Source organism: Vanessa cardui, chromosome W (assembly GCF_905220365.1).
Source record: "Vanessa cardui chromosome W, ilVanCard2.1, whole genome shotgun sequence".
NCBI lineage: Eukaryota > Metazoa > Arthropoda > Insecta > Lepidoptera > Nymphalidae > Vanessa > Vanessa cardui.
Genome location: NC_061153.1, coordinates 5,401,149 through 5,413,732, shown reverse-complemented (window position 1 = coordinate 5,413,732; position 12,584 = coordinate 5,401,149).

Sequence of the window (12,584 nt, the reverse complement as noted above, 5' to 3'; positions counted from 1 at the left end):
AAGTCCTAAAAACAGGTATGCCATCAAAAAATCAAAAAACCAAGTAGTTACAGGTGTTCATTGGGGCCGCGCCGGTCACATTGTATGGTTGAATACACAGCTTTTGCATTCTGCGGCGCGAACGGGCTTCGCAAAGGTAGGTCTGGCGTGCCGGTCATTTTGACCCCCCATGGCCCAAATGGCTAGATCAAGTGCCGGTCATTTTGACCCACCATGGCGATGAACGTGTTAATTATTTTATACAAATATATTTGGTCTCTTAATTGTCTACGCACAGTTAATGGGACTATTCTAGAGATATCTTTGTTATCAGATAAACCAGCTCTAAATCGCAAATGTTTTAAGAAATTATTTTGTAATCTTTCTATTGTATCTACGTAGATGTTATAATTGGGATTCAAAACTGTGGAACATTATTCAAGTATGGACCTAACATATGCGTTGAATAAAAGAATAAAGGTGGAGCAATGTGTAAATTCTTTACTCAATCTTAAGATGAACCCAAGCATACGATAAGCCTTAGAAGTAATATACTCGATATGACAAGTAAACGATAACTTGTGGTCTAAAAGTACACCCAGATCCCTAACCTCTGATATTCTGGCTAATAAGGTATCCTGCAGTGAGTAATTATATACTATAGGTTTATTTTTCTTTGTAAACGTTATTATGTTACATTTTTTTATATTTAGATATAAGAGATTTTTGACGCAATAGTTGCTTAAGTTATTAAGGTCAGATTGAAGTGATACACAGTCTTGAGTCGAGTTTATAGTTTTACAAAATTTCATATCACCCGCATAGAATAAAATATTGCAATTAGAAATGATTTGGGTAATGTCATTAATAAAAATATTGAATAATAAAGGCCCAAGATGAGACCCTTGTGGTACACCTGACGTGACGGGCACAAATGATGAACAAAACCCTTTAACAGCAACAGCTTGACTGCGGTCTCTTAAATATGATTCAAGCCAGCGAAGCAGATCACCGTGTATACCTAATAAATGAAGCTTTCTAATTAATAAGGAATGTGAAATTTTATCAAACGCTTTTGAGTAGTCCGTGTACACTACATCCACCTGACCACCACTATCCAACACAGCTACAAGTTGATGAGTAAATTCACATAAATTAGATTCAGTCGACCTACCATCAATAAACCCATGTTGTTGGTCAATAATAATCGGTCCTAAAATAGGGTATAAATGGTCATAAACAATTTTCTCGAACAACTTAGCAATAATATTCAATTTAGAGATAGGCCTATAATTTTGTATATTATGCTTATCACCAGACTTATGAATGGGTACCACATACGATTGTTTCCACACCTTAGGAATTCTTCCACTACGAAGAGATATGTTAAATAGCATGCAAAGCTATTATAGCAGTATTTCAGAAAAATCGGAGGGATTTTATCAGGACCACTACATTTGCTAATGTCAATATTTCTTAAATATTTCCTAACTAGATCAACAGATACATCAATTGTACCTATAGACACAGACACAGAATTTAAAGAATGGTCCAAAGGCAATGAAGATACATTCCTTGTATCTGGTTCGAAAGCAGACTGAAAGTGAGTGTTGAAGAGCTGACAAATTTCATTACCGTCCGATGATTGAATGGTATTATAAAACATCAAATCAGGTATATCAGATGTAGCATTTTTGGATTTTACGAAAGACCAGAAGATCTTACTGTTACGTTTAATGTTATTTTCAGCATTTCTAATATATATATTGTAACAGTCTAGCTGCACACGTTTTTGGCGATCACGAAGATAGTCAAATTGATCATAGTCACTCGATCTCTCATATATTTTCCACTTTTTATGAAACTTCAGTTTTTCATTGACAATTTTTATTAAAGCTTTGGAATACCATGGAGGATAGCGTGTATTAAAAGATTTCTTTATTGGAACATATTTTCTAATTATATTGTTAATAACCTCATAAAAACAGTCAAGGGATACATCTATCATTGTCATCAATTAAGTCAGTCCAATCTACCTGAGATAATTCTGAGTTAATTGCATCATAATCGTCCTTCACTGGCGACCGCAGTGAAGGACTCCATGATATTTTAGGATGAATAATCAAAGCTGGGTGATGAGAATCTTCAAAGACCAAAGGTTCATTACATCGATTCACACTGCAAGTAACTCCACTGATGACTAGATCAAGAAATCTTTCATTTATATTTGATATAGTATTGAATTGATTAAATTTTGTAAATTGAAGAAAACATTATAATGACTGGACTAATACATCGTTACTAATAATTAAATTATTGGTATAAGAGTTACTAGAGCTCCATCCAGCCGAACTGATGTTAAAATCACATATAATTAAAAAGCAGTCATCAGGTTTATTTAAAATTTCTATTTTCCTATTATTTAAGATATTTTTCTATTATTTAAGATTTAAAAAAATCATTAAGACAATCTAACTGACTACGACAGTGAGGAAAATTACAACAGAACAGATGCAGAACCCTATAACTTGGCTGTTTATTTAATTCTATAGAAAGCATTAAAACGTCAGCGGCAGGACTCGGGAATTGGTAATTTTTCGTTTTTTTAACCATCAAACCGCGTTTAACTGCTATAAGCACACCGCCTCCAAATCGATCACCTCTTGAGACATAATCACGGTCACATCTATATACATTGTAACGGCAATCAAATAACTCAGCATCGAAAATACCTGGAGCGAGCCAAGTTTCACTCAAACATATAACATCATAGTCATTAATTAATAAGTTTCTGAAAAATGTATTAGTTTTTGTTCAAAGACCTCGAACATTCTAATAATATATAGAAAGATTAGATGAATCCACAACTGATGGTAACTAATTTGACACATTTAGTGAGACGGTTATGGAATGAGTGGTTATTCTGATAACATAATATACCAACGACTTTTTATATGAAAAGACAAACTAATGTACCAAATTACAAATAAAGATAATAATCTTAATACACTTTTGGAAAATAATTTCTCAAAAAATTAAAAACATTATAAATTATTATATAGAAAATCAAATTATTTAGTGTTAACTGTATATAACAAATTTTTAAAGTTGTACCCAAGAATGTAACATTTAGAATAATTAATACAATTAAACAAAACAAAAGAATGAGATAGAAAATTATCGAGTAGTAAGCTTACAACAGAAGCGAAAAAATTCTTACTTTATTTTGTTTAAATCAGTCTCATTCGATATATGTATAATGGGACTAGTATCCGTGCGAAGAACCATAATAGCACAGTTCTTAATGTATACAAATATTTGTTTTCTTTCGCTTTCGTCTTAACCCGCTATAGAAGAGACTTGTTTTCACTAGTCAGGTGATCGTTAAAAAATATTGGCGAATTATTATTATTGTTAAATCCCAGGTCACTAGCTTTTAATTTTAATTTTCTTACTCAAAAAATCATCCTTTCTATAGCGGGCTAAAAAACGAAATTATTCGTTTTAGGTTTTTTACCGATTATTAAATCGGTTTAGGTTTTTTAGAAGTATTATTCTTTGGGGCTACCCGAGTTATAAAATCCATATCATAATTAATGTTCAGAGGGAAATCCATCCGTTGCGCAATACTCTTAAGTATATCAATTAAGTTTTCGCCTTTCTTTTCAGGTATTCCATAAATTTCTATATTCGAACGTCTCGACCATTGTTCACGGTTGTTGTGTTCTTGTTCAAACCTATTTAAGTTAGTTTTAATTTCACCAATTTCTTTATTCGTCGCTTTCAAAGTTTTCAAATCATTCTCAATAAATTCAATTTTTTTATTCAAGTTTTCGTACTGCTTATTAATAAATGCTATACTGTCTTGAAAAGAAGCAATTCAATTCAGTTGATATAATATCTGCAATGGTTGTCTTCATTTTAGAACAAAATTTCTCAAATTCCAAAGAAACAATTTCACGAACTTGTTCATATGAAATCGACGCCTCCATTGAGCATTCCGGTGATTTGTAAGAAGCACCACGCCTCATTGTTACATTCTCAGGAGAACCACGATCATTTTTTCTTAAAGGTGTATTGTCGTTATTATATTGCCTGGGTTTGCTAAGAGAACATTCAGGACAGACCCACTTGGTTTTAAGGTCGGGTAATATTTTTTTCTTGTGTGTGGGATACATACAAGGGATGTGATAATTGTTTTTGCAACTGGAACATGTCATCATACCAGTAGCTCCCTCTGTGGTGGATTTACAGCACGCGAACTTAATTTTTATAGACTGTATATTTTAAAATTGCAAATAATAATCTTGAACATGTAATTAAATAAAACTCGATCCGAGTTCGCCTCGGGATTGAACTCGGGTCGCTCGTGCGCAAGAGGAGTCTAAAACAGGTGTCGTCACCACTACACCAACGATGTACTTTGAAGCTTTCGTGAAATTATTTAACAGTTGTTTAATTGAGTTGTTTTAGTGACGGGTTATCTATTGAGAAGCAAGTTCAATGACATATGAATGTTCGAATAAAATAACTGGTTTTTTAATGTCTATATCACAAAATTACACTATTTTACGATTTAAAGCACTGAGTTTGCACACTTTTAAGAGTTTTATAGGTTTATATTAGCACAGATATGAATGAAATTTAAAAATAAACAATTGTTCTGTATTTTAAACTATGATTAACTGTAACTGAATGGTCTCATACTGTATTACACTTTATATTAATATTTATTAATCCAAAGAAGCCACAAACACTAATCGTAAGTTATTAAATCAGAACAAACAAAGTTATTATTGTTTCACTACACCAACTTTAGAATTACTATTTTTATTTTTATTTTAAACACGGAGCTGATACTAAGGTTACTAATACGGGCAGTAGCGCCATCTATTATGTTAGGTTCCCATGTCGTATCGGTTCGGAAAAACCCCCGGCGAAAGCTGGTTCCACAAAGTGGTTGTGCGAGGCATAAAATTTCTAAGGAATCGCGCTGTTGTGGATTTTCGGACATAAATGGTGGTGCGGGTGAAACTTGGAATTTTGACGAGATGTCCGAAGATCAAATTCAGCAGCCGGGATTAATCCGAACAATTCCTCGGAACATTCCCCATGAAAAATTCGGTAGAAGATGCAGAGTGATCCAACATCTCTACGCAAAGCCAAAGGATCAAGGAGATCGGAAATGGCTTGATCATCGATAACTCGAGCCGCTCTACGTTGTATACGGTCAAAGCACTGAGCACCCGCCCAGAGGTGACAGCAGTACTCCACACCAATCCAAACCCGCGCCACCATTAACACCCTTAGGCAGAAGCTACAGGCTCTCCCAAATACTCTTCGGGGATTGCTCGTAAAGAGAGATCAGCCCAGCACGTCCAACCAGCCCACTCAATACACTGCGTTCACAGAACTGTTGCAAAACGTGGGTGAACGCGGTATACCGGGCATCAAAATTAAAGGTGTGGCTCTCTTTATGAGGTTAGATACAGAGATGGTCGGCATTGGATTCTGTCGCCCGGAAGGCTCAAATCGCTTGACAGTATCTCCTGGAGTAGCCTTACTCATTAAAGGGAGCACTTCAAAAGTGAGCATTAAGCGCACCACCATCGACGCGCTAACAATCCAAATGCCGGGTGCCTTGACCTGTCGACTGATGCGACTACGAAACAAAGTGGTCGCACTCTTCGAACGGGAAGAGGAAGCCTCCTTTGCAATGGCGTGCGAAATGCTCTCGAGGTTGGGTGAGTTGGACCACGGAGGGAACCCATGTACGATAAGTGTGGACGCCATGAGAGTTGGCTTACAAAAAGGTGACATTGCAGTCCGCTATGGCTGCCTGTTAGCCTCGTAAAAACACGAGGTCATCGTATATGAGAATAGGGGGGAAAACCTGAGTTTCCTGAAACCAGAGGTCACAACACCTTTCCCTACCACAAAGCCGGCCACCATCGAGTCCCAATTAAGCGGATCTGAGCGCTTGCAGTTAAAAATAGCGGCGCAGAGAACAGCCCAGGCCCCGAAGAGCCCTCGGGACAGACGGCTGAGTCCTGGACGCCACTGGACAGTGGCGGCGGTGACATGTTTAATCCGCGATCTGGTATCTCCAAAGAACAAGACGGCGCACTCACCTCAATCAGACCCTGGCCCGTCGGGATCATCGAGTCGACAGGCGAAGGCAATGAGGGAATTCCTAATGGTCAAACATCCAGAAAAGCTCAAAACTAATCGTGCCCACCTAACAAGGGCCGATAAGGGTCAAATAATACCACCAAAGCTGAAACCAGCGTCAAACTCTCGAGACCATGCAGTGAATTCTGAATTCTGCATGAATGTGTGCCGTCAGCATATCGCCTTTTTAGTTGTACTCCATATTTGGCATGACGAAATCATAACAATTTATTGTTAGATTATTATAATACATTAATCAGTCAGTCAGTACAGGGTACTCAAACAATTGTGACATGTCGTAAATAAAAATATATTATTCCTTCGGTCTTTGAGTATTGGCTAGCCTCATACCTGGATCCGTCTCTGAATATTATATGCCTCAGTATCTCAAGATAGCCTACACGCTAAAGTGGTGACCCCGACGTGATCTGAGGCTCGACGCAAGAAAGGACGAAGTTACACTCTAAGCTCGAAGGCCGACTTTATCCAGAGAACGACGTGATTTTTTAAAGATTCCGGCTGCTTCTAAGTACTGACTCGCAAGAAAGCAACAATGAGTATCCCCGACGCGCAGCAGAGCAAATGTGCAACTCATTCAGCATCTCAGAACGACGCTGTGGAGCTTGCCTCAGTGACGGTCTCGTCAAGGATACCGGATTTCTGGCACGATCAGCCAAGGCTATGGTTTGTGCAGTGTGACGCAATTTTAAGACCACAAAAACTGAGTGACGACACGAAGTTTAACCTCATCGTCACTAAATTAAGCAAAGATGTCATTCAGCAGGTTAGTGATATCCTTTTGAGTCCACCGGAGACAAATAAATTCGCAACTTTGAAAACCCGATTGTTGGCAGTGTATGAGGAATCCGAAACCAGCAAATTTCAAAAATTAATTAGCGGTATGGATCTAGGCGATCAAAAGCCTTCATAGCTTTTGCGTCGCATGAGAGATCTAGCGCGTGGAAAAATACCGGATGATACGCTTCTCATCATGTGGCAAGGTCATCTTCCTGCTTCGGTTCGAGCTGTCTTAGCTGTAAGTGAAGTTAAAGACCTCGAAAAATTAGCTGCTATGGCCGACAAAGTGATGGAAACCTCTAGCCCTGCAAATATTTCCGCGATTCAAACACCTGGTTCGAGGGATGACGCATTTATTTTAGCTGAGATCGCTAAATTAAGCTTGCGCATACGTGAAATGGAGAGTAGGTCACGACAGAGAAATTTAAGCAATAGTATGCAAAAACGACGCCGTTCAGTTTCGCGAGAGCGTAATACAATACGCCGTACGCCCGAAAGTGCTGATTGGCTATGTTATTATCATCACAGGTTTCATAGTCGCGCAAAGAAATGTATAGAGCCGTGTTCGTGGAAAAAAGACAAGAATTCAGGAAACTAGAAGTGGTGCGATCGCCGGCGGAGATATGCACCATCACTCCTTCTCACCGCCTTTGTGTTACTGATAGTAAGAGTGGACTTAGATTTTTAGTGGACACTGGTGCGAACATTTCCGTGTTACCTTATGTTAAGAAACTATTTAGTGATAATACATGTGACAATTATAAACTATATGCCGCAAACGGTAGTGAAATAAAAACGTACGGTAGTAAGACACTAGATTTATATTTTAATTTGCGAAGGCCTTACCGTTGGACTTTTGTGATAGCCGACGTAAAGCAACCGATATTAGGTGCGGATTTTTTAGGTTATCATAAGTTATTAGTGGATATTGACAAGAGAAAATTAATAGACAAAGTTACTAATTTGTGTGTGATAGCTTCAGTGACATTAAATACTCAGCAATCAGTGAGAACTATTGATTATTCTAATGAATATAGTGACTTATTAGCAGAGTTTCCTAATATAACGAAACCAATGTGTTTCAAAGAGACTCCATGCCATTCCGTTGTCCATTATATTGAGAGGACAGGATCCCCTGTCTTTGAACGTCCGCGACCTTTACCATCGGATAAATATGTCAAAGTGAAGGCCGAATTTCAGCGTATGATGGATATGGGAATTTGCAGGCCCTCTAAGAGCTGCTGGGCTAGTCCGTTGCATGTAGTTTTAAAGAAAAACGGTGAGTTAAGACCATGTGGTGACTATCGCCGTCTAAACAACATAACAAAGTCTGATAGATATCCCATACCCCGCATACAGGATTGCACTTACGTGCTAGCAGGAAAATGCGTGTTCTCCCGTCTCGACCTCCAACGAGCTTATCATAATATAGCAGTTGCAGAACAAGACGTCGAGAAGACGACCATAACGACTCCTTTTGGACTACATGAATTCACTCGAATGACGTTTGGTTTAAAAAACGCAGCGCAAACGTTTCAACGTTTTCTCAATAACGACGTGTTTAGAGACATGGATTTTTTATTTTGATACATCGATGACGTTATTATTGCATCAGAGTCAACGTCATTGCATAAAGTTCATTTAAGGAAAGTTTTTGAACGACTTAATCAGTTCGGACTTACAATTAATTTGTCGAAATGCGAGTTTGGCAAAAAAGAGCTCGACTTCCTTGGATTCCACGTATCAGAAAAAGGTTTACGTCCACTTGAAGATCGAGTGAAAACGATTTCGGAGTACCCAAGGCCACATACGGTTGACGAGTTACGACGCTTCTTAGGGATGTTGAACTTTTGCAGACGTCACCTCCCCAAGGCAGCAAGCATTCAGGAAAAGCTTAATGGTTTCCTGCACAACGCCAAGAAGAAAGACAAGACACCTATTCCTTGGACTGACGACTCCGTAGATGCTTTTGAACAATGTAAGGAAAGCTTAAAAAGCGCCGTTACATTGTCCTTTCCATCTCAAGACGCTCATATATCACTCATGACTGATTGTTCTGCTACTTGTGCTGGAGCCGTCTTACAACAGAAAGAAAAGAACTCATGGAAGCCACTTGCATTTTTTTCAAGTAAGCTAAGTGAAGCGCAACAGCGATATAGTACCTATGATAGAGAACTTTTACCTATTTACATGGCTATAAAGCACTTCAGGTATTTAATTGAAGGTCGTCCTCTGACTATTTATACGGATCATAAACCATTGGTTTACGCCTTCAAAAAGAACGCTATCGGAAAAAACGATACACCGAGAAGGTTGAGACATTTAGATTTCATTTTAGAATTTTCCACATCGATTGAACACGTTAGCGGAACCGACAACATTGTAGCCGATGCTTTATCGAGAATATCCACCATCGATACCCCATCGCCGATCGACTATGAAAAACTCGCAGAAGCTCAGGAAAAAGATAATGAATTAAAAAAGTTACTTGAATCAAAGAACTTAAAGTTTAAGAAACTTATTATGCCAAATAGCAAGATACCTATTTTCTGCGAAGTGTCTACTAATAAGGTGCGACCATATTTGCCAGTGGAGTTTCGTGTAACAGCATACAAAGCCATACATGACTCAAGCCACCCGGGAATTCGCACAACAAGAAAATTGATCCGCGATCGCTATATTTGGGCAGCAATGAATAAGGATGTTACCTTATGGGCCAAATCATGTTTAGATTGTCAGAGATCGAAAGTGCAACGTCATACAATATCACCTATCGGAAATTTTCCTGAGTGTCATCGCTTCGAACATTTACACATGGATATTGCCGGACCACTAACTATTTGTAAGGGTTACCGATATCTAGTTACCATGGTAGACCGAGCGACTGGTTGGCTAGAAGCTTACCCAATTAAAGACATTACAGCTGAAACGGTAACTAACATTGTTTATTCAGGCTGGATAGCACGATTTGGATGTCCATTGTGTACTACGACGGATCAAGGTCGTCAATTTGAATCCAACTTGTTCGCATTGTTGCCTAAGAGGATGGGCATAAATAAAATAAGAACCACCAGCTATCACCCACAGTCAAATGGTGTCGTCGAACGAACTCATCGAACATTAAAAACAGCCCTTGTGTGTAGAGGCAATACGGACAATTGGGTCAACGAATTACCGTCAGTTTTATTAGGCTTAAGGGCAAGCTTACGCGATGACACTGGAATAAGTGCAGCCGAGATGGTTTACGGTGAAGTCATACGTTTACCAGATTTTTTTTCGCCGACAAAGCTGGAAATCACTGAAAATGAAACGTTTTTACAGAACCTGCGTTATAGGATCAGACAAATTGCATCGCTACCGAGACGAGATTTAAGACAAAACGGTATATTTGTACATCCAGAATTATTTATTTATTTATTTATACTTCATTGTACACCACATGTTACACATTATTATATGTTACAATATTATATAAAATATTGTAGAGTACAACGGGCGGTCTTATGGCTAAGTAGCCATTTCTTCCAGACAACCCAATAAGGAGAGAGGTTGTATGAAAGTTGGGTAGGTGGTGCTAAGTCGGTAATATACATATATTGCATACAAATATCTACATGTAAATACTCATACAATGTACATATAATATATATATACATACATATACCCATACATTCATATATGTACATACACATACATACATATATATATACATACACATACATACACATACACACACACATATACATATGTAAACATATACATATCAATATTATAGACTAATAAATAATTATAACTAAACTAATAAATAAGCACTAATATAAATCGTCTCTATGCAGATTCAAGATAAAACTTCTTTAGGGAATTTTTGAAAATTAATAGTGTTTTGGATTTTTTTATATTTAATGGTAAATTATTCCACAACTTAATTGCCTGAACGGTAAAAGAGTCACTGTAGAATTTTGTTTTATGTACCGGTATTTTGAGTGTAAGACTCCGGGAAGATCTCAAAAGAGAAGGATCGCCTAGAAATTGAAACTTCTCCTTTAAATAAGAAGGAGCCCTTAAATTAAATAACCCACAGTACAGAAAAGACAAAATATGCAAGTTCCGGCGAAAGCGAATAGGGAGCCACTTGAGCTTCGAACGAAATACAGAAATGTGGTCATATTTGCGAAGGCAGAATATGAACCGGATGGCGAGATTTTGAAGTCGCTCAAGCTTATTGAGTTGGTCCTCGGTCAGATTAGTATAGCTTGCATCGGCATAATCAAGAATAGGTAAAAGGAGAGAATTTGCTAACATAATTTTGGTAGGAATTGGTAGAAGGGATCGAAGCCGTCGTAGCGAGTTCAGTGAAGCGTAGGTTCTTCTGCTCAGTTCTTTCAAGTGATCTGACCAAGATAATGTTTGGTCTAAATACACCCCTAGATTTTTCACAACGGAACAGTAAGGTAAACAGGTACCATTGTACTCAACAGACGGTATATCCGCGTAATTAACCTTAGAGACCATGCCCGGACTACCAATAATGATGACATGTGATTTCCCGGGGTTTATAGCAAGTCCGTACAGTTTACTCCATTGGTGAATTTTCTGTAAGTCGTAATTCATGTCCTCAATCGCAATGTGAAGATTTTCAAGCGTAGTGTGGCGATAAATTTGAATATCATCTGCATACATATGGTAGGAGGAAGAAATATATTGGGAAATGGAATTAATGAAAATAGCAAAGAGCAAGGGAGATAAGACGCCACCTTGAGGTACCCCTGCCTGGACATTACACCATGAGGAAAACGTCTCATTAAGGCGTATACGTTGTCGACGGCCTTTGAGGTAACTCAGAAACCACTCAATCACTGATGGAGATATGTTAAAGGAGCTTAACAAACTCAGTAAAACATCGTGATCAACGGAGTTGAATGCGTTGCTAAAATCTAAATGTGTTAAAATAGTGAGTTGTTTGTTGTCCATGGCTAACCGAATATCGTCAGTAACTTTAATGAGAGCAGAGACCGTACTATGACCTGCACGGAAGCCGGATTGTAAAGGATTAAGAAGTGAGTGTTGATTAAGGAAGAGGTTTAATTGGTGGAATACTAGCTTTTCAAGGACTTTAGATAGGAATGGTAGGATGGAAATCGGTCGGAAATCACAATAGTTGGTTGCATTCGACTTTTTCGGGATTGGGATAATAAGGGCATTTTTCCATGTGTCCGGGAATTTATTACAGGTGATGGAGTAATTAAGAATATGGACTAAGATATGGATAATAATATCTAGGATGGGTATGATCATGTTACGGCTTATGCAGTCAGTACCAACGGCATTCGAGGACACAGACAGTATGTTCCTTTTAACATCACATTCAGTGAAAGAGGAGAAGGTAAACGGAGAATTAAGTGAGTGTACACACGTTTTTGTCCGATGTGATAGAGTTTCAAAGCCACTTACGTCACCCTATTCTGGACCGTTTAAAGTTTTAAGCAAATCAGAGAAACATTTCAAGATAGTTATTAATGGTATCAAAAAAATAGTAAGCCTCGATCGCCTTAAGCCGGCGTTTCTAATTACCAGCGAGGATAGCATTGATCGAATTCAAAATAAGGTAGAAGCTAATAAAAACAATAAGCCTATGA